General features: G+C 38.3%; 1 protein-coding gene and 1 long non-coding RNA gene across 5 annotated transcripts in view; both read left to right on the forward strand.

The window, feature by feature from the left end:
- Positions 1-22,425, forward strand: part of LOC149774027 (E3 ubiquitin-protein ligase TRIM45-like) — a 204,706-nt gene that overhangs the window by 89,929 nt on the left and 92,352 nt on the right. The gene's annotated exons all lie outside the window — the stretch shown is intronic.
- Positions 409-22,387, forward strand: LOC149774028 (uncharacterized). Of its 2 annotated transcripts, XR_016417104.1 has the most exons (4): positions 409-1,460; positions 1,978-2,099; positions 12,806-12,920; positions 22,284-22,387. It is a non-coding gene; the product is annotated as an uncharacterized LOC149774028 (long non-coding RNA). The 2 variants fall into 2 exon arrangements; XR_016417103.1 differs by lacking the exon at positions 409-1,460 and having other exon boundaries at positions 1,764-2,099.

The following is a 22,425-nucleotide window of genomic DNA, read 5'->3' on the forward strand; positions in this document are numbered from 1 at the left end:
ATATTCTGCATATAATTATTTTAATGTTTTTCAGAGCGAGAGTATTGGGGCCTGATCTGTTCAATATATTTCTCAACTGATACAGCAGGTATAATCAGAGGCGTAGCTGGGGGGGGGGGGGGGGAAGGGGAGTACATATGTCCCCGGGCGCCAAGGTACAGGGGCGCCAAAATGAGGCTTACAACGTTACATTATAATAAGTAAACAAGGGTAATATTCAAAAATGTGATTAAACGGGGAGGGGGCTGGGGCGCCAATTTTATAGTTCGTCCCCGGGCGCAAAATATCATAGCTACGCCTCTGGGCATAATAGAGACCCCCCCCCCCCCCCCCGAGTTTGCCACAGAACGCTCGTGTAATATACGGTTTAATACAAAATACATGATTGTGGGCAGGAATATACAAAATTTGGTCGATATACATGATCGTTGGTATCTATTCAAACGAGGGCCATGAAATACATTAGCAAATTCCTACAGTATTTTAAGGCAGGCGATTACGAATTATTTAAACCACGTTTTTCATCTGTCACAGATTTTATAATCATTTTGAAGTGGCTGCTTTATCTCGAGGAAAACGAGCGGTAAGTGTTATACAAAACAAAATCTTAATAGCAATTTGATCACTTTTGCGTCATTTGACAGTAAGAATAGTAATAAATAGAGGATAATTTCTTTTCCTACGTTAGGCCTAATACCTGATATGTTTTTTAGTGTAGTACACACACAAAAAACAACCCCAAAACAACACTAACAACATTTTAAAAAACCCACAAAAACGAGTGCCGTGCCGAAGCCACGGGCTAAAATGCTTTATTATCATTTTTTTTTATTTATAGCATCAATCACAAATTGAAATATATACAGTATTAGCGTTGGAAAAGAAAGTTTTCTTTTTGTTATATTTTTTTTTTCTCACCCTAGCGAAACACTTTCTGCAAATGACCTTAATAAAGAAAAATAATAAATTAACCTAAACCACTTTGAATGTCGACCGTATCTTTTATTTACACGGCATCATGCGCGGAAGAAAATACCAACTGAACCGGGATTTCAGACAGCAGATGAATTGAAGTTGATTCATTGAACATCATTAGCAATTGTACAATCAAACAGATGCAACAATGAAAAGTGGAACTATGAAAAATCGAGAATGTTAGATTTGCGAAGGATTTATTCCGAATCATTGTCTGCTAATAGAGAATTCATGTCAGTTGCTGTGTCGGCGATGCCCACACAGCGCGCCGTCCAAATGTGAAGTTGCGTTTTGCTGACAGACATAACACTGTGCCATAATTTATCTGATGGCATGTAAAGAAGCTGCTTAAATTATAGTATTTAAAAGTTTCTTCATTTTGTAAGAGCTCAAGAAATTAATTCTGGTTTGAAAGACAAGATGACGGTAAAACTCAGAAGACGTAGCTGTACAGTACCGTTGGTGTTGGAGACGTCATAATAAAGGTAACTGCGTTAACTTCGCTTTTTGTTTGGTAATTTGTTGGATATTATCTTTTGCTGATCTTCTTTGAGCTTGGAGTAAATTTTACATTCTGAACATTTTTATTTGCACTTATCTGCTTAATATGTATTGCTGGGATATCATATAGAATATGAAGTCAGTATAATGGTACTATATTACATATTTGAATGATAAAAGACTGATAAATGATATAATGATAAACTACAAAATAAATAATTTGCCCAATATCCCAAATATGTTAATTAAAACAAACATTGAATGTAAATTCAGATATAATGAGCAGTTGTAAGAAGTAAGAAATAACATTTTATCCATTGAACCTGTTATGTGTTATCATCATCAGTTTTAAAATAAACACATGGAGACAAGTTTGCTTAAATTCTAAAATTAACACACACACACACACACACACACACACACACACACACATGGTATTTTAATCTAATACAGAAATGGTGACATTGATATATGCAGACCAATAGTTTTTTTCTTCTACAGATATAAATTAAAAAGCCTAATTCTGAGAGTTTCACCTACAACATTCATGATGGGAAAGGGCCACTAATTAAGAGCTGACATATGTGGAAGAAAAATACCATCCATGTTGAAAAGGGCTAGAGGTAATGTGAGAAAACATAATTTATCAATCTTATTTAACATTATTGTTGATATTTTATCTCAACTGGTCAAAAGGCTAAGTGGGTTTATGTAATGGTCCAGAGTGTGTTATTTATTTCACATCCCCTTCTGTCTTTCAACAGTAAGAAATTAGCCACTTTGGAGTCCATAGTTCTGATCAATTTGTTTATATAAAACTTGGTTTTGGGCTTAAATCAACATCTTGGATAAATCTAATAATGAGCAAAATCCAAGTATATACATGTGATCATGTATAAGATTAGTTGAGTTTTTTAACCAGCCTAAAAGCCATACTTCCACAATATAGGCTAAAATCATTAAGTTGTCCTTGAAGTTTGATGAGTGTTAACCATTAATAATAATAAGGTGATCTTTCATCTGAGTATGTTACCACCGCATGCAATATTTATACATGTAGTGCAGTTTTTACTAAACGTAGAATATATGCTTATATAAATGAGATCTAGATTGAAGAAGTGAAGATGCATACAAATACATGAGGTTATAACCACTACTGCTGATTCAAGTTTGATCATGCTTGGCCATTGGGCTTATAGAGTCAAGTTTCACAATGATGCTTATTATGAGTGTGATAAAGGTATGGTAGTGAAGTGACCTTGCATCTGATTGGCAGAGTTTCTTATGATTTGCACAACAGTGTTTATGATCCAATTTAGATCTGACTTGTTTAATTATTTGCTTGTATGTCTGAGGCTATAAGCAAAATCTATGCATATAATGTGGTGGTTCTACATCTCACTAGCCATTCTTGCTACTGCTCTTAAAACTATTTCTCATTAATTTCATCAGACTTGGTGAATAGATTTATCTCATCAAGATATAGCAAAAGAGCAATTTTGTAAAAAAAATATTCATTCATATTAAACTCAAATTCTGCATCTGATTGGTTGACCTTGCAGATACTATAAGGGCTCTATTTCTGACAAAAAGATTATTTTGATCTAATGTAGCAGAAATGCTTATATGATCAAAACATTGAACATATTTGATGACAAATAAGAAATAGTTTTTCATGCAAATTTGATAAACATTGATAAATCGGTTCATATCATTAAAAGCTTGGAAGAGTTTGATTACATGCGAGACCATCACATATTAATCATTCTTTATTTAGAGAATTATTTTTGTCAGGATTTAGTAAAATATGTAAAATCAATATGGACTGGTTTTGTTATGTACAGCAACACTAGTTGTTCACTGAGTACTGAGGGAATTGGAGTAAGGCAAGGGTACATTGCAGTAGGTAACCTGGTTGACTTGATAACAGGATTTTAACACAAACATTTTTATCAGGAGTCTAGCATACTAACCATTGATTCACTGCAGATCCTGCCCCCATTAGTTACCTTTTAATACATAAAGCATTTGGGTTTTTTATGTCACAAATCCCATAGGGATTAAAATTAACATCATGGGTCTCACTGGATAGTTTCGTATTTTGACATCCCTCTAATTTTTAAGGTAGAAGGCATGAACCTAATTATCACAAGCCTAGCATTTATAAATTTACACATAAGCTAAATCTATAATGTGGTTCAGATTTACTTTGAGTTAGGCATGGAAATAGGTTGGCTTGTTGGTGACTGCCTGTCACAGTTAGATGAGCATTGGAGATCATATGCGTAACTTAGTCTGCAAATGAGCTGCCGACTTTTATTTGTGTCTGCTACAGAGGTAAATATAAAAAAATCTTGATGGTAGAGGGGTGATGAAAAGTATGCTAATTTGTTATAGTACTAGTGAACTTTATTCATGCATAAGGCACATACTGATTCTTTTAGTTGCCTTGTCACAGAAAAATATTGAAAATAGCTATTTCTAGTAAAAAATGAATGTAAAATGTACCTGCATCCTTTGACCCTACCAGAACCAAACTAAAAGCTCAAATTTGTGCAGCTGCTTTTGCTCATCACAAACATAATTGGGAGTATAACTGCTAACCCTACCCTCTAGCACACATTTCATTCATTCATTGGATTAAAGTCACGTGCACCTTTCGGTATGTGCGACTGTTTAGTTTGTACACGTTTGTGTACTTTTTGAATTTAGCGATTAACTTATACAATGCCCCCAAGCAAGCAAGCCGAAGCCCAGGTGCCCCAAAAGGTCCCGCCCAGGCTCTCGTCGCTGCAACCTTCTCCATCGTTGTACTCCGTTGGTGGTCTGTTTCTGCATCCTGCATCTCCTTCCTCTCTCATTTCAGGCAGTAACCGAAGCACACCAGCAGCAGTATTATGAAATTTTCGTTGCAATCAATGCCCAGTTCCCTATATTTATTGGGCTATTCCTGTACTATCTTGCCAAACATGTGATTGTCACATACGCTTCAGATATTCCTGAGTTGTGAATTTTCCTATCTTTTGTAAGGTCTATTAAATTTTGTGTACTTTGCGTACTTGAATTTTCCGAAAATTTTTTCACATCTAGTAGGCTTTTAGTAGCCCTTTATTTTGTTTTGGAGATCTCAATTTGGTTAAGTATTTCGTACGTGTGGCTTTAAACCAATCAGTGTGTTTCAGGGCCAGTAAGTTGTTGGTCAAAAGAGGGCTTTCGTGGGTCAGAATGAAAGCCCTATGTGGTAAAATTTGTTTGTAAAAAAGAAAAAAAAAAAGAAAAGAAAAGAAAAAAAAGGTGGGTAGGGAGTGTGTATGCTATATTTGTGTGATGGCTATAGACATTTTTGTTCGTTTTTCTGCTTTTCCCACATATCCCGACAACACACATTCACACTCACTTTCTCATTCACACTTATAAGTAGATGTGGGGGGGGGGTGGCCTTATTTATTTTGTTTAATTTCGGGAAGGCAATTCTTTTCATACTGGGGGATGGGGGTGGTTTGATTATTTGAGGCATACTCTTTTCATTGTTTCTGCCTTCATTCCCCAAGGTCTGCAAGTGTCCTGTTCTTTCTTCTTTTACTGCCTTAGGACGTTTAACTTCATTCTGTGCCTTTTCCTGCTCTTCTTTATTTCAGCTCTTTCTGCCTTATCCCGTGTCCATTTCTGTTTTGGTCTTCTCGTCCTTTTGATACTGCCATGTTCGCCGTGAGATGTTTTCTTCGAGGGAGGTGGTTTGATTGCCTTTGTTTCCCTTCGCTTTGACCACTTGGCTATTTACCTGTTATTTTTGTTTAGCTTAGCTATTTGTGATTTATTTTAATGTATATTTTTTTTATTTTTATTTTTTTATATTTTTTTTATTTTTTTTTGATCCTACTAGCATGCCGTTATAATTCCGAAACAGTGATTTTGTAATATTTTGTCCTTATCTGGTTTTTATTGTTCGGGTTATGATCGGCTGTGCCAGTCTGTGAACCCACGATACCGAGCCGGCCGTCACAATTCCCAAACAGTGATTTGTAATATTTTGACTGGTCTTTGATTTACTTTTTAATATTTTTTTTTTTTTTTTTTTTTTTCTTTTTTTCTTTTTTTTCTTTTTTTTTTGAACCTACGGGGCCTAGCATGCCATTATAATTCCAAAACAGTGATTTTGTAATATTCATCCTTATCTGGTTTTTATTGTTCGGGTTATGAGCGGCGGTGTCAGTCTGTGAACCCACTAGCCCGAGCCGGCCGTCACAATTCCCAAACAGTGATTTGTAATATTTTGATTGGTTTTTTTCTTTTTTGGTTCGATCTTTTAGGTTTATTGGTTTTAATTTCTTTACATGGTCTCTCTTTATACCCAACCCTTCATTCGGTTTAGATTTGTCCCCTTTTGCCTATTTTGTTAATGAATGTCATGATGTTATTATAGGTCATTCCTATGTTATTGTTTTTTGCCACAAGTAACTCCGGGTATGTCCACCGTTCTCCTATTTGTTCCTGTTGAGATTTTAGTTCGGCCCTTTCCTGGTTGTATTTGGGGCATATATTTATTAAGTGTGCGATTGTTTCTGGAGTTGGGCAGTAGGGGCAGTTTTCGGTTGGTCCCCTTTTTATGTGTTTCCCTGCGCATCCTGCCAATAGTGTTTTACCTGTTCTTATTCTATTTATTATTGTTATATCGTATGGATTTTTGAAGGTCGGACTTTCGACTTTTCTACTTACTTTTTTCATCATCGTGTGTATTAGACTGTTTGCATCCGATTTTTCCCATAGCTCTTGCCACATGTCATTGATCTTGTCCCATGTTATTGATTTCAGTGACGCTGTATGCTATATTTTGGGCTTTTGGTTCGTTTGTGGCGTTTTTTGCTTCTGCATCTGCTTTGTCATTGCCTGGGATTATGGATGTGAGAGGGTATCCATACGAATTCAACGTGTTTGTTGTTTTTTTCAATCTCTTTAAGTAGCGATCTTGCATGATTAATCATATTAGGTCTGCTCTTGGATTGGTCTGTTGCTAACGATTGTAGTACACTGTAAGAGTCGCTTAGAATGACTGCCTTAGTTGTGGGGTATGTTTTGACGTATGTTAATGCCATTAGTATTGCCATGAATTCTACCGTGTATATAGCGCATTGGTCTGGGAGTCTTTTTCCAACGGCGACATCTAATTTTGGGATCACTATCCCTGCTGCAGTTTTATTTGGATTTTTGGTTTTTGATCCATCTGCGAAGATTTGCGTGTATGTCTCGTATTTGTTGTCAATGTACGTTAGTATTGATGCTCTTAGTCCTATCGGGTCATTTTGTTTTTGTCCTAGTTTACGTAAGCTAAGATCTATTTGTGGTGTGGGACAGGTCCACGGGGGGTCTGGGTAGTACCTTATTTTTTCTGGGTTGATATTTGCGATTTGAAATTTCCTTTTTAATTCTATAATTATTTTCCCACTAGGTATTTTTTTATTTTTTCCTTTTGTATCGAATGGTTTGTCGCATGCTAAGAGGGCTTGTAGCGTGAGGTGGTTGGGTTGGTGTATTGATATTCGAGTCGAGTATCGCAGCATCAATTCCTTCCGCCTTAGGTCTAGCGGGGGTTCTCCTACTATTATTAAGATATCTTGTGTGGGGGTACCATTTAGGATGCCGGTGCATACCCTTAGCGCTTTTGATTGGACTGTGTCTAGTTTCTTTAGTAACGTGGCGTTCGCCGCTCCATATACCTGGCAACCGTAGTCCAATTTTGCTCTTATAAGTGCTCTATATAGGGTAACGAGTGTTTTTTGATCAACCCCCCAATTCACCCCTCTGAGGTTTCTGTGGAGGTTGATGTCTCGTTTGCACTTCGTTACGAGTTCTTGGATATGAGCTGCCCACGTGAGTTCGTGGTCGAATACCATACCTAGGAGTGTCGCTTGTTTTTCGAATTTGATGGGTACCCCCTTTAGGGTTAAGTTTGGAGTGGGTGGGGGGTGGCCACCTCCCGGATTGAAAACTATGCCTACTGTTTTTAGAGGTGACAATTTAAATCCCCATTTATCTGTCCAATTTCCTATATCGTTTAGTCCTTTTTGTAAGTGCTTGGTCGTTTCTCTGCTGGCCGGGTTGCCAGTTTTCCATACGGCGCTGTCATCGGCGAATTGGGATAAGTCAAGGTGGTTGGGTTTTACCGCTGTTTCCAGGTCGTTTATCATTATATTAAATAAAGTTGGGCTGATTACGCTTCATTGTGGCGTGCCATTTTCCAGTTTGTATCGTTCGGAGTAGTCTTGTCCTAGTCTGACTTGTATCTTTCTATCGGTTAGGAAGTTAGCAATAAATTTGTATATATTGCCAGTTATTCCGTATGGTTTAAGTTTACTTATCAGTCCCTTAGTCCACATTAGATCATATGCTTTTTCCATGTCTAAGAAGATGGCTGTAACATATCTGGATTTTTAAATTTTTTCTCTAGATGCTAATTTGACAGCGGTTTCTAGTCTCATGAGTTGGTCTATTGTGCTTCGGTAGTTGCGAAACCCGCTCTGTGTATTAGCTAGTAGTCCTTTGCTTTCTAAATGGTATTTCAGCCTGTTGTTTACCATAGTTTCCATTATTTTACATATATTGTCTGTTAGTGATATGGGCCTGTATGATTTTATATCGCTTGAGGGTTTTCCAGGCTTAAGAATCGGGACCACTACTGCCTTTTTCCATCTTATAGGTATGGTACCGGTTTCCCATATTTTATTAATGAGGTTAAGTGCAATTGTGACAAGTTTTTTGGGTAGGTTCTTGTACATTTCATACCCCAAAGTATCCTCCCCGGGGGATGTGGTCTTTTTGCCGGCGAGGGCCTTTCTCCATTCGGCTTCTGTAAACGGAAGGTTTAGTGGGCCGTCATTATTTCCTGCTTCCTTTATGTTGTCAGAGTTGCTTTCCTCAAATTGCCTTTTATGATTTTTAAACTTATCCTCTAAGTTGGTATTGCTACACATGTTGGCGAAATAGTTTGCGAATAATTCTGCCTTATGTTTGTTGTTTTGTCCAGGTATGTTGGGGGTTATTGATTTAGTTTTGCCTCTCATTTTTTTAATTCTTTGCCACACCTCCTTCGATTTTGTGTTAATATCTAGTTTTGGGCAGAATTCTGTCCATGAGTTTTGTTTAGCTATCATAATAGTTTGTTTGGCAGTATTTTCCTTTTCCTTGTAGTAGTTAAAGTCCCTATTATTTTTAGTTCTTTTGAATTTGTTTAGAGCTCTTTTTTTCTCTTCAATTGCTATTTTACATTCATTATTCCACCAGGGCACCGTGGGTTTGGGTGCTACTCCTTTAGTTTTAGGAATTGTTTCTTGGGCCATTGTGTTAATGGTTTCTATTAATTTGTCATTAAAGGTGTCAATGTCCCGGTGATATATGGTTTCTGGGTCGATTGAGTCACCTATCTGTTTGAACCTAATCCAGTTGGCCTGTTCGTATTTCCATCTTGGTGTGAAGGACGCTTTATTTTGAGGTATTCTAATTTGTATTTCTATATTTATAAGGTAATGGTCACTTCCCATAGGGTCGCTTTCATCAACTTGCCAATCAGAAATGCCTGTTAATCTTGGTGTGCATAGAGATAGGTCTATTGCTGATGTGTGGCCTGTTCTGTCATCTATCCGGGTGTGCATTCCGTTGTTTAGAAAAACTAAGTTGCATTTTTGTGCCCATTTTTCTACAATTTTTCCTTTAATGTCCGTCTTTTGACTCCCCCATAGTTCATTGTGCGCATTGAAGTCCCCGCATATTACCACCCATTCTCCACAGTCTTTAATCATTTTGATTGTTTCGTCTGCACTTAAATTGCGCTGCTCATTTGTTTCATAGAGGTTAACGATTAGTACCTGCTTAGTTTGAGCGGTTATTTTGACTATCTGTATTTCGAAGTCATTGGGCGGTCTACTATCTGTTAATTTATGCATTTCTGATGTAATTCCATCTCTAACAAAGGTTGCTAACCCCCCTCCTCTTGCTGTGGGGGATCGATGCTTTAGGTATTTGGTGTTGTAGCCTATGATGTTTGGGATACGTGAGGTATCATTTAGGTGGGTTTCCTGTATGCATATAACATCTGGTTTTCTTTCCTGTTCAAGTATTTTGTTATCTAGTTGGTCAGCGTGGGCCCTAAGGCCGCGTGCATTCCATTGCCATATTTTGATTTCTGCTCTGGAATCCATCTCTAGTGCAAAAAGTCTTAATAGTTTGTTTAATTTACTGTTGTTTTCGTTTTATGCGTGTTTCCTACCAGTGAGGGTGCTACCTATTTATTTTGTTTTTGGTATCCTGATTTTTGTTTTGGCCTGCTTATAGTTTACCCCATGGGAGATCATATATTCGACTATTAGGGCTTCTCTAAGAGCCCTGGGGCATTCTGCGTGGTTTGGTTTGTGGTTACCACTACAGTTAGCGCAGTGCTGATTGGTGGCGCTACATGTTTTCCGGTCTGGGTGGTGAAGACCACATTGATTGCACCGGAATAGGTTTCCGCAATTCTTAGAGCAATGCCCCCAATTTTTGCAGTTGCCACAGAACCGTGGTTTGTTTTTGAAAGCAAAAATTTTTTTAGCCTCGAGTTTTTCGGCTATTTTGATAGTTTCTGGGGTGGCGCCCTTAAAAAAGAGTACCACTGCAGTGCTATCCTTTCCCCTTCTTGTTTTTAGGCAGATTGCTTTCTCTACTTCCTGTCCTTTGCTCCTTATGTAGTCTACTATTTCATTGGTTTTATTTTGAGTTGATACGTATATGACTCCTTTGTTGTGTGTTTTTGGGGGGTTTGGGTCTATGTGTTGTTTTGTTCTGTTGTGTCTAGTGACCTGAACATTTATTTGGCCTATTCTTTCAATTTCCATATATTTGGCAATCTGTTGTTCAGTGGTGCATTTGATTATCAGCAAGTCGTCTCTAGTGCTTTTAAGCGTGAATTCTCCTTGGTGATGTTTGTTCAATTGCCATGCTATGGTTTTAAAGGCTAACTTCGTTATTTTGGAATTTACTCCCTTGACGAAGAGAGTCAGTTCAGCGGGGTGTTTCTTGTTTTGGATATTTTGCAGACTGGTCTTTTTTCCCCTGGTGTTTGTCTCTTTAGCTGACTTTGTTTCGTTGTCCATAACCGGCTTGCTGGGTCTTGTATTCTGACAGTTAGTGTGTTCCTTATTCTTTCTAACTGGTATTTGGGATTTGGTTTTCCTATTATTCTTACCTTTTGTTGAGTCGTGTGTGACTGCTTTATTTGTGGTAGGGTGAGGGCGTTCTGTTTCATCTAGTAGGTTCTCAGTTTGAGTCCCCTGGCTGCTAGTGTTTTTAACCAGCGTGGTCTGGGTTGTTTTTGTGCTTGTTGAGTATTGTTCCTCAGTTTGGGTACTCATGTCGGATGTAGTTTTGCGGTTACTCGGTAGATTGTCCACATTCTCGTTTACGCTTGGTGACAGGTAGAGTCTACTCATCGAGTCAGTTGGGGTCGAGTTGAAAATTGGCGTTAAGAACTGTATCTGTCGTTTTTCTCTTAGGGGGGATGAGACTGCTTCGGAGTAAGTTTGCCTTAGTTTATCTGCCTTTAGGTTGACCAGGCAGCTGAGATAACTATTTGATGATGTGACATTAATTTTGTTGTTATCCATCTTGAGTTTCTTTATTTGATGTAAGGTATATATGACGGGATATTTCTTTAGTTTTAATCCTGGGTTTGTTTTGATTTCTTGCAATTTATTTGAGTTTAATTCTAGCTTAAAGCTATCTGTCTTAACTATACTTTATTCTACTTAGTACTATGAAAAAGCAACAGCTGTAAGGGGATATGCAAATAGCTTTTATTCTGATTTGTGTAATTAATTATTATATTACTATTATCCAATTTAAACTTATTGAAAATTATTTTCTAGCCAAATGGTCAAAGTAAAAGGTTTTACTTACCCCGATCCAATTTTCTTTTTAAGATCTTTAGAGTTTTTAAATACAGCCTTCTAATTATACAAGTTTCATTACATTGGTCAATAATTAGTCACATGTGATGACACTTGTAACTAATCAAACCACAGCAACTGAGAGCAGACTAAGCACTGATATTTATATGGTACAGTGGCAATATACAGTCTGTCTGCCGCAACACATGAAACAAACTGGACAAATCTGAAAGCCTTGAATTTGACTTTATTTATCTGTATGGTAGAACAGAACCTGAGTTGAAAAGCTTTTAAAGAAAGACCTTGATATCAAACCTAATAATAACTGCAGGAGTTATATTATGGATAATTAACCATTCTCTCAGTTTCAAACTGGGCATTCCATCCCATGGGGTTCTAAATGTAAACCAAGTGTAACTGATATCCTAATGAACTGTAAAGACCATAGCAGCACAACAGCAGGGGACCAGGTATGTCCAGATCCAGAAATCACAGACCAGTTTCAAACTGATGATGAACCACATAAAAATTACACATCTGCTAGAACTTATGTTATGAAGATAACTTAAATTGCATTATTATTAATCCTCCTCCTCACATTCATCATAATTGAGATGCATCATATATGTTTTATTGTAAAATAGTTTATGCAACATAATTCAGTGAAGACCTTTGCTGCCAATTTACCAGTGAACCATTTGTTTCAATGAACATATTTTATGTTGTAACAAGGAGCATCATTTAAACATTATGATACACTTATCATACCTGTATATGAAATCTTAATACTAACACTTATACTTGCAATACTACTACTAATAAGAACACCTGCATTGATAATTTGATTATGTTCAATTGGACTTGTATCTAAATGATCACCAGCTGTATGAAAAGACATATTTTAATATATAGATATTGGATGGAATACTAGTTACCACAATTGAATAGTCATATGATAAATGATATATTATTTTAAACAATTTATATTTGCAGTGAAACATACTTTTACATTATTTTCACTTAGATTTCATTTATAGAGCAGTATACTCTGCATTCATTAAATTACTGAAATGGTTATAATACAACAACACATACTGCAACTTCCAGAATCACAAAAATCAAAAGATATAAACAAAAACTTCCCTACATGTATCAACAGTTGTCACTTAATAGACAGAACTCTGAAGATTTAGAATAGGATGTTAACAAATTAGGTATTCAAGTTAAAAAGAAAAAAATACCAAGTAAGCTTACTACCAAAAAATCAAACAATAACAGTGAATTTTAGTACATTCCCAGGAAACAGAATATATGATTTTTCTTAACTTGATCTGATACATCTTAAATCTATAGGAAATGATTCATATTGTATGACTAAAATATTATGTAAACAAAAATTCCATCACTTTTTTCAGATGCAACATGCATACCCCAACCCATCCTTCTTGATCATAAAGTATACCAGCATTCCACTATAAGATGGGGAGCTGTAGTGGCTCAGTGGTTAGCTTTCTGGACCTGTGAAATAAGGTAGGTTCAAATTCTACCATCAGACCAACCTGGGTTAGCTACCATGGTGTGTCCTTGGGCAAGGCACTATACTTAAAGTGCCTTGGCACTAAATAACTTACTTGTGTTGGTTTACCATAAAAGGCCAAACCAAACACAAAAAAACAACAACTTTAAAATATGAGTTTTGTCAATACTAAGTAATTGAAAATCATACTGAAGAAATGTTTTTGTTAATACAGATTAATGGATCTAAAAAATCTCTTTCTTCTGCAGGAGTTTAAAATGTTAAATTAAAAAGGTCATGGTACACATTGCTTTGTTCGTACACATCAGGCTCCGTAACCCATATCCAACTAAAAATTTTAGTAGAGTCTGAATAAAACATATTTTAATCTGGATGATAATATTCTTTCTCCATTCATATATTACACCACCAAGATTGATCCAAATAAGATTACATTTTACTATAACACTGAGGATGAGTATGCCTCTTAACAACTTACAAATGTGGAGAGAATGGAGTTAAACTGAACTTTGATTTCTTTTCAACCATAGCACAAGATGATCATTTATTATGAAAAAACCTGAATAAAGTTGGAGTTCATAACCATGACAGTCTTGATACAATATAAATTCAATATATTATTGTTGTCTTGAGGTATAGTTCTGTATATTACAATCTCACACAAGATCAGGGTATATTTTAGTACCATACAGTTAATTCGGGATTGTATTAATACCTATTCTGGTGAATGAACATTAAATAAGATTTACTATTTTGGAACCAGTTGCATTAAAGTTTACTAAACAAGAGAAAATATGACTTTACTATAATATCTAAAATGTAAAATCTGCAAACAGAATACTTGCTTGACTTTACACTTCAACTATATCATAATATTTATTTGAAATGAATTTATACAAATGACATTAAATTGGGTTTCAGGCTGGTAATGACAATGGTAGTAGTGAATAGGGACGGTCTAGGGACTAGGGAACTTCCATGTTAAAAAGGGTATATCCACTCTGGGGACTATGTAATTTAACATGGGAGAAAAAAAAAATATCCATTCTAGGGACAAGGGGAATTTAACATGGGAGAAAGAAAAAAAACTATTCACTCTAGGGACAAGGGAAATTGAACATGGGGAATAAATCGTGGGACTGTCTTGGGACTAGGGGAAATGGAACAGGGTCGGGACCCTATTTTAATAAGGTCCCGACCTGATGGGTCTATGAAAATGGAACAGGCGAAAATTGAAACAGGGAGGGGTCTCTATTTTTTTATTATTTTTTTAAACAAAAAAATAAAAAAAGGGGTAGGCAATTGAAAGTCAAGATCTTTTCGAGAGATAGGAATGGCCCTGAAAAGGGCCTTTGGTTTTATGTTAATATACATAAAGGGCATCTGTGACATCTTCTTCTTGACCTTAGGCTGTGCCTGACTGCAGGACCATATATTAAGACTCTTTTGAGGCATCCTTGATGCCCCACATAAGATTCTTCGCATCCACAGGCTGGTGTCTGTCCTGTGGATAACTGTCCAGTTGGATCGGACATACATTGATATGTCCGTCCGGAACATCATCGAAGACACAAGCGTTGAAGATTGTACATCGGTCCACATGTTGGGGTGCTGAGTAACAGGTGAAGGAATGCAGTGAACTGTACTTATTTATAGGGGGAGGAAGGATTGAAACGGATTGAGTTTGTTGACCAATCCAAACACGCGTTACAAAATTCAGTCAGCCCACGTCCAATCCGAAGAGAGCAGTCTGTGACGTCACATAGTCTATATAGATTCGCTAGCGCCTGTGCGTAGTCAATCTAAGCGACAGTTTTTCAACATGACGGAAACTCAGAAAACGATCAGTTTGGGTGCACTGATGGTGGAGACTACCCAAGGGAACCCAGACTTACTTTCAGAAGAGGTGAATTGGGATTTTGTGGATTTTTTTACCTTGCAAGAATTTGTTCCTGAACCTTCGTCACCTTCTCCTTCATTACCGCACATGGAAAATTTTAGACAGAGACAGAAAGAAGAATTGGAGAAATTTATACAACAGCAAAAGGAAGCGGAACAAGCTTTTCTCCTACAGCAAAGCAGCAAGAAGAAGAGGTAAGAAAAAAACAAGAAGAAGAAGACGCAGCAGCAAAGAAACAAGGGTGTCAAAATCAAACGGTCACGGTACTGTTAGACATTTTAGTTAAGAAGTCTGAAACAGATGTATCAGACTTCTTTATTACGGCCGAAGAGAATACGACCTTCCCAAGCTAAACACTCCAACCCTGTGACTACGCCTACTGCACCATCCTTAGTGATTTCAACGAAATCATCATCAACAGTACGCAGTCCAGAAGTAGGCCTTGGCCATGGCAAAGGCTTAAGACAGTTAAAGTTGATTGTTTAAACTCACCCCTTACACCAAAAAAGGCCCTTTTCAGGGCCATCCACGTCTCTCGAAAAGAGATAGGCTTTCAATTGCCAATAACTAAAAAAAAACATTTTACCCAATAGTACCTGTCTGTGTATGAGTGTGCGTGAGTGTAGGTTCTTATTTTAAAATCAAAACCCAAAGACACTTACCTTTTATAATTAATTTATTCTTTTATAAATATTTACAATTCACAATTCACAACAGAGCACTTTAAAAAGTTCATAGACTTATTCTGTCTCATTGTTCACTCTCTGTTTTTTTAATATCTTCACCGTCATAGTCTTTTCCTCCTCTTCCTCCTCACTTTCTTCCCTTCTTTTCTTCTCCTGTTTCTTTTTCTTCACCTGTCTGTTTTCTTCCTCTTCTTCTTCCTCTTCCTCTGAAGAATCCCTCTCTTCTTCTGACTCCTCTTGTTTCTTTTTTGGGCAGTCTGGTGACCAATGTCCTTTTTCTTGACAATAATAACAGGTATCTTGACTTTTGTCTCTTCTAACCCCTTTTTTTTCTTTTTTGACGGTCTGGACACTCTGAAGACCAATGCCCTTTCTTCTGACAGATATAGCAAGTATCTTGACTTTTATCTTGAAAGGAAGGAGAGTAGTCCCTCGGCTGGTCTGAAGAGAATTTTCTAATGACCCCTCGCAAAGCTCTGATGAAACGTTCGATCTTGGTAGTCTCTTCCATTGTTGTGCTCAGTTTGAGAGTGAAATGAATAGTGAAAGGACAAGACACATACCCTTTATATACGCTGGTCTGCTATGACTATAAATTAATCCATGGTGTTTAAACTTTAGTCATTTGACTTTTTGCTATCGAGATGAAATGATCCAATTCATTTGAGAAGAAAGAAGAAGAAAGTAAGAGGCAGAAACGTGATCTATCGCCTCGTACTAGGGCTGAAGTCTTGGCACAAATTCATGCCAGTGATTTTGAAGAGGACATGAGTGAACCAGAATCCAAACCCTCTAAACAAAGTTTACCGCCCTTAGTCAACCCTGAAAAGTACTATGACATTCGAGAGACGGAAAAGCGTCCCTCTAGAAAATTTAGAACTACGGCTTACAAATACACAGTGAAGTTTAAAGATTTCAAGTCTGAAGTACTGTTAGAGAAAGCAAAAGGGTTCATCACCGACATGTGGGATTCTTTGCTCACCACACTCAAGCGACAATGTCAACCCAAAGAAGATGATCGCTTGAGACTTTCCATACAACATGACGGCTTGAAATCCCCTGTTTGGATCGAGTTTAGCAGCCCTGCAGAATTGACCACTTCCAAAGTCATGGACAAGATTCAACACGTGCAACAATCTAATGACCAGTTTGACATCACCGATGGAAAAGCCACACTGGACATGACCCACGTCTCTCCTCCTCAAGGGACCGGACAATGCAGAAAGACCTTATTGGTCAACAACCTTCGCATTACCAAAACAAGTCTTGTCCAAATTAACAATTTTCAAGACCACATGTGTTTAGCCCGAGCCATCGTGGTGGGATGAACCTATGCCGACAAGAACGACACGGTAGAATGGAAAAGAGCCTGGGAGAACATTCGAAAATCGAACCAACCAAACAACGAAATGAAGCAGAACGTCTGTTACAACAAGCATGCCTGTCCAAAGACACATCCTGTGGCATTCCTGAGATGCAAAAATTGCAAGATGCCCTAGCTCCACGATACACCTTGAAAGTGCACCCTCAAGAAGTGCGCGGGTCTCTGTTGTTTCGAGGGAAAGACTTTAAGGATGGAAAATACATTCACCTCTATCATCACGATGACCATTTCGATACCATTACCACTATCACTGGATTCCTGGGATATAAATATTACTGTGAGAAATGTGACTTATGATGGTTATAATAATCGAGAGCAACACAAACATTGTGGATCGAAATGCTCAGGATGTTTGGCCTCTCAACCCTGTCTGAGCGAAGGGCAAAAACCAGTGCATTGTCCTGCTTGTCTGCGCACATTTGTCAGCCCTGCCTGTTACCAACAACATCTGAAGATGCAAGGTTCACAGAAGAAATGTGCTTGTCAACTCCTGAGATTGTGCCCAATGTGTGGACAAGGTCTATGTATCAACAGTACCAAGGCACACGTATGTTCAGGAAAGAAAAAATGTCACATTTTCACTGCATTGTGGACTTGGAACACCAATGCTACATACAAAAATACCAATCCCAACCAGAGAAAGAGGATGGTCACAAGAAGAAGAAAGGCAATTTCATCTTTTTCGATTTCGAATGCATGCAAGAGACCAGTATTCACATTCCTAATTTCTGCGTGGCTCATCGAGCGTGCGAGAAGTGATTCAAGAACCTATCTTGAGTTATTGCCCTCACTGCAGTAAGATTCCTGGAGGGCGTGAAAAAATCTTTCAAGGACCGAACACACTAGCCGATTTCACACAATGGGTCTTAGACCCCATCGACAAGACGTGGAGCCAAGAGGACATCGAACATTATTATGGAGATTGTCATTGTCATGCCACGGTGATGGCTCACAATTTCTCCGGATACGATGGACAGTTTCTTTTGAGATGTTATACGGAACGTGGCATCGAGCGTCCTAAAATCACTTTGAACAGAGCCAAAATCATTTTCATGCAAGTGGGACAAGTGCATTTTAAAGATTCGATGAGCTACTTAGCCATGCCTTTGAGTCGAATGCCTAAAATGTTTGGAATGACAGAAATGGCTAAAGGGTACTTTCCACACTTTTTCAATACAGAAGCCAATCAACACGCCGTTCTACCCCATTTGCCTCAGGCTCACTATTACGACCCTGACAACATGCGTACCGAACGAGAAACTTTCTATGCTTGGTACCAGGCTCACGCCTCCGACCCTTTCGACTTTCAGGAAGAAATGCTAAAGTATCGTCGTTCCGACATGGACATTTTACGGCGATGCTGTGGAAAATTTTGAGAACTGTTCATGGAACATGGAGGGGTTGATCATTTAAAAGAGGCTTGCACCATTGCCAAAGCGTGTTCCTTAGTCTACCGACAACGATTCATGCTTGAAAACACTGTGGCTGTCATCAGTCCTCAAACGACCAACTATGTCAAACGTCAATACTCGATCAAAGCCCCATGCTGGTTGCATTACTTGTGCGACAAGGAAGACAAATGGATTCAGCATGCCCGCAACGGACAGGACGAAAGATCATCGGAATGCATTCGGTCAATGGCTGGGACTTAGAAAACCCCAAGATCATGTACGAGTTTAACGGTTGCTTATTTCACGGATGTCCCGTCTGTTACCCTGACCGCGGCACTAAAAATCAGTTCTTACAACGAACCATGGAAGACTTGTACCAGGCCATTTATCAGCCACGCCTAAAGTTAGAACAGGAAGGATACCAAGTGGTGGAAATGTGGGAACACAAATACAATCACCGTTTGAACACCGATCCCGAGTTTAAACGCCTCATGGAAAGTTACCAGTTCATGGACCCCCTGAACCCAAGTAATAGTTTGTACGGAGGAAGGACCAATGCCACCTGTTTGCTGTACCAAGCTGACGAAGAGAAAGGAGAAGAAATCAAATACTTGGACGTGTGTTCACTGTATCCCTACGTGTGCAAATATTGTTGCTTTCCTGCAGGGCACCCACAATTGTTCACCGAACACATCGACCTAAAAAACATTCGACAATACGAAGGCTTGATCAAATGCAAAGTTTTGCCTCCCACGAACCTATACCATCCCGTCTTACCTCGCCATTGCCAAGGCAAACTTATGTTTCCTTTGTGCCGTACTTGTGCTGAAACGTGCAACCAAGATCAACCTTGTCATCACACCCAGGAAGAATGGGCCTTGACGGGGACATGGGTCAGCGTAGAATTGTTCAAAGCTCTGAACATGGGATACCAACTGTTAGAAGTGTACGAAATTTGCCACTTTCCCAAGACACAATAATTCCACAAGGGTGACCCCACGCAGAAAGGCATTTTCGCAGACTACGTGGATGCCTTTTTGAAACTGAGCAAGAAGCCAGTGGCTATCTGTCCTGGTGTCACACTCCCGAAGACCAAAAGACATTCAGAGAGAAATTCTGGGCACAAGAAGGCATTACTTTAGATCACATTGAGAAAAACGAAGGCAGGCGATCGTTTGCCAAAGTGATGTTAAATTGCTTGTGGGGTAAAATGGCACAATGACCGTGTTTACCCAAGACGGAGTATTTGACCGAACCTTCCCGCTACTTTCAGATGATTCACGACAAAGCCAAATTCATGAAACACGTGGACGTCGTTCGTGAGGATTTGATCTTGGTGAATTACGAAGAAGATCTGAACTTTGTAGAAGATGACCCCTTTGGAAATGTCATCATTGCAGCTTACATGACAGCTCATGCTCGCTTAAAATTGTACGAAGCTTTAGAACTGTTAGGGGAACGTGTCTTGTACTTTGACATGGACAGTTGCATTTATATCGATCACCCGAGTCAACAGCACCCTGACATCGAAGGAGACCGTTTAGGAGCCTGGACAGACAAGCACCCCGATGACAAGATTCTAAGTTTCGTTAGTGGTGGTCCCAAAAATTACGGCTACGAATACTGGGCCAAACAAGGAGAAGTGCACACGAAGTGTAAAGTGAAAGGACTTACTCTGAATTATCGTACCAGTCGAGTGGTCAACTTTGGCATATTGAAAGAAGCCTTGCAGTCTAGAGAAAGTGACCACCTATCAACCCAACAAGATTGTACGTTTACCCACACACCACATCGTCAGTCGACCCTTGGAAAAAGTCTATCAAATCGTGTAGCAGAAGCGAGTGCGGCTTCCCACCCACTTTACTTTGCCGTATGGACATGTCGGTATAAAACATTGGTTGTAAGAGGATAGCCACCCACCAGAAGGATGACTTCGCCGCAGCAAGAATCGAGTGAGAAATCCAGTGAGAACTCCAAATTCAAACCCTACCATTTTCCAGTCTTCTTACCTGACTATTGTGATTGTGCCCGTCGATTGGACACGTTTCAAAAATGGCCTACGGATAGGGAAGGATTACCTTCTTCGTATGTTTTAGCTAGAACAGGATTTGTCTACTTCGGACCTGAGTCAGGATTGGGATACGAAGTACAGTGTTTCGCTTGCGGACTGAAGTTACGAATGGATCTATGTATCTACAAAGATTCAGCTATTCTGGAACATACTCGATGGTCTCCGCACTGCCCTTACCTTTCAATGGCCTTTCCACCCATTAAACTACGGTACAATTATGACGGTACCTTAGAGACGGTACCTTCCAAAACTAGACGTAAACACATTGCATCCTATTTCATTGTTGTTTCTTTTCCACATAATAGTTTATTTTTTATAAAATGTTAAACTTTACTAATCTTTTTTCAAGATCACTTTAGTTTGCAAAAATATATCTTGTCATTTATTGGCATTCTACATTGAATTTTGTAAACTAGCTATAAACCTGACCTAATTACTCAACTTAACTGCTGACAGAAACAGTCTACAGTAAATGTATTTCATTTCTATAGCTCGATGGATAAACATTACATCTTTTAAAGCTGTGCACAGAATAGGCCGACATATCACGAGTCAGGAAAACATGGGGGTGGTAACCCCTGTGTCCAAAATTAATATCATTTTGAATAGAATATTCTAGTGACAATTGCCTCTTTTCAAATGGTAAGCATTGCTTTTTTTATTTTCATCAATCTGTCAAATTCGGTATGCATTTTGCTTTAATATTTGAGATGGAAACCTTAGGTGCATAGAAATGTCAGACAGCATTGTACATCATGGATGGTGTCCAACATACTTTTATGATCATAAAACAAAATCCCATTTTTTAGTTATGGCCACTGATTTAAAAAATATTCATCCAAGCTAAATATAATAATAATAATAATGAGGACTTTGTATAGCGCCTAATCTTTAGAAGCTCTAAGCGCTTTGCAACATTAGACAACATAAAAACATACACAATGATATGATTACAAAAACAAACACCATGAAATTAGAAAACATAAAAAACATGCTGAGAATATTTAAGGTAGTTAACATTATTAAGTCATTAAGTTTGTTTTTGTAGTCAGAATAAGTAGTTTTGAGAGCACTCTTGAATGGGATCACTGCGTCTTTGTGTCTAAGTTCAGTGGGCAATTCATTCCATGTTGCTGGGCCCTGGTATGCAAAAGAATGCTGTCCATGTGACTTTGTTTTCATAGTGAGAATAATGAGTATATGATTGTCGGAAGAGGAGTGTAAGTATCTTGCTTGTGTGTACACATAGGTGAGGTCGGATAGGTATGTTGGACTAGAGTCTGTCAGTGAAACGTAGCACAGAGAACTAATGTTGTGTTTGATTCTGGATCGAATGGATAGCCAGTGTTGGGTACAGAGCAGCGGGGAGGTGTGCTCTGATTGTGGTACTCTAAGTATGATCCAAGCAGCTATGTTTTGAACTTTTTGAAGTCTCTGCAGTAGATATTAAGATGAACCAGACAGAATTGAGTTACCATAGTCCAGTCTTGAAAGCAGTAATGAACACACAAGTGTTTTAGTGGCATCAACTGAAAGATATCTGAGAATGGAGCTGATGCGTCTCAGCTCAAGATACGCAGCCTTGCATATGTTCATGACATGTTGGTGCAATGTGAGAGTACTGTCCAGAGTAACACCTAGGTTTTGTACTGATTGTGTGAATTTAATGTTGGTGTTGCTGATATTTATTGTGTGAGGTAAAGGATGTGAATGAGAAAGTCTTTGATAAGTAAGTATGGCTTGATTTAAATTGTGTTTTTCATGTGACTTGCCAGAGATTTTTAAATGAATTGATAAAGTAACTTGAGACACATTTCAAAGTACATGTTTTAAAAATATTCCATTGATTATTGCTGGCATTTAGAAAAATGCAATGCATCCTTTGTTGTGAAACTTATTTTAAAACATTGTGTTACTCATGCAGAAGCCTGCTTGAAAACTAATGGCAAAGCAAAGGCAAATGGAATGGAAGAGACCATATCAGAGACCCTCAAATATGCACCCAACCAACGCAGAATGATAAAAAACAAGGTAATCCAAATGACTCTTATTTCATCAATATTGGA

The sequence above is a fragment of the Sinohyriopsis cumingii genome, unplaced genomic scaffold (assembly GCF_028554795.1).
Source record: "Sinohyriopsis cumingii isolate HCF-2022 unplaced genomic scaffold, ASM2855479v2 utg000452l, whole genome shotgun sequence".
Taxonomy (NCBI): domain Eukaryota; kingdom Metazoa; phylum Mollusca; class Bivalvia; order Unionida; family Unionidae; genus Sinohyriopsis; species Sinohyriopsis cumingii.